Below are 1,953 nucleotides of genomic sequence, written 5' to 3'. Positions count from 1 at the left end.
TTGTGTGTAATGGCAAAGGACTTGCCCCTATTTATACACGTATTAAACTCATATTTTCAACCTTCATTAATTAGATTCATTTGAAAATTTGAATCTTTCTTCTTCTTGAGAAAATGAGTCGTCTGAATATTAATGGGCATCCACATTTATCCTTATCATAACATTCTCCACTAGATGTTCATTTAGGATTATTCTTCATTAAAATCTTATTAAAGAAAAATTTAATGGAAAAAAACGTTAATGAAGGAAAAAAGTACGACATCCTTTGAGAACTGCCTTATTAAAATCCTTGTCAAGAAAAATCCAATAGGAAGAAAACCTGACAAAGGAAAAATGAGTACAGTCTCCCCCTTTTGTCGACATTATTTAATATCTCAAAATCGCGCATCCCAATCTGATGTACCAATCTTTCAAAGGAGGATTTTGAAAGTAACTTCCTAAATAAATCTGCCAGATTATCACTTAAGCGGATATGTTAGAAATCAATTGTGTTTTTATTTTGAAGATCATGAGTAAAGAAGAATTTGAGAGAAATATGCTTTGTTCTATCACCTTTGATGTATCGACCCTTAAGTTGAGCAATGCATGTTGTATTATCTTCAAACAAAATAGTTGGAGCTATTTTATGATCAATTAGTCCACATGATGATAGAATATATTGGATTAAAATCTTGAGCCGAAAACACTTGCGACTTGGTTCATGTATCGCTAGTATTTCAGCATGATTAGAGGATGTTGCTGCTATCGTCTGTTTCACGGACCTCCATGATATAACTGTATCATCATATATGAATAGATATCCTATTTGAGATATTCCGTTGTGTGGATCATGCAAGTATCCTGCATCTGCATAGCCAACTAATTGTGACACAAATAGTTAATAAAATGAATGACATGAAAGTTAATAACATTACTAGTTAAGTCATATCTTCTTTCATGTGTTAGAAAAATATATTAATACCTTCTTGTAACACTTCTTGTCCTTAATTTATTTTTCATACAAAACTCCAAATTCTAACAATAAATCACCAACGCTTCAAAATCAAAGAAAAAACTTTTATATTAGTGATCATTGGTGGATTAATTTTACTTACATCATAAAATCGATGTTATTGACTCTTTAATATGCGAATTATTTATGTCAAATTTAACGGTGGGACAATATTGAACCCACTTAATTTTTTTTTGGGATTGAAATAGGACGTTTGAAACGTTAGGGACCAAATTAGAATTCGGCCTAAACGTTAGGGACCAAAATAATACTTTACCCTTAAAGTTAAGTTTCTTTAATTAATACCTTAGCTAATGTGGTATATTTTTAAGATATTTTTTAATTTATTTTATTTGATCCACTTAAATGCGTTAATTAATTAATCATTTATTTGATTTGATCAAGATAAATATTAAATTATTTAATATTTTATTTGACTATATTAATTATAACTAATCCAGACGCAAAGCTACATATGATGCAGGGGAGGCAGTGGCCCCCCGAAAAATTTGTTTACAAAAATAATAAAAATAAAAGAGTGGCCCCCCTTAAAAAAATGTATGGCCATTGGCCTCCTCCCTTTGAAAAATTTCTCTCCTGTCAGTAATTCTCATTCAAGAAATGGGTATAGCAAAGAATAATTGAAAATTAGTATATTATTTAGGTTATGAATGGGCTATATGCTTAGTTAAAAAAAAAAAGTCATAATCCATATTAGAAGTGAAGAATCTGAAAGGGCAGCAACAAGAAGTCAACAAATCACTTCTTTCATTCTTCCTTCTTCTTTCAATCAGAAAACAAAGCATCACTCCATATTTCTATTATCATTACAACTTAAAAGATAGCAAGTAGCCTTTGGTCTTTCATTGTCATCTCTTATTCTTCTTTCTTTTGTAAGTTATTTCTTTTATTTGTTTTTTTTGAATAATTTATATATTTATTTATTTATCTAGTTTATAATT

Source organism: Arachis ipaensis, chromosome B04 (assembly GCF_000816755.2).
Source record: "Arachis ipaensis cultivar K30076 chromosome B04, Araip1.1, whole genome shotgun sequence".
NCBI lineage: Eukaryota > Viridiplantae > Streptophyta > Magnoliopsida > Fabales > Fabaceae > Arachis > Arachis ipaensis.
This window is presented reverse-complemented; position numbering follows the sequence as displayed.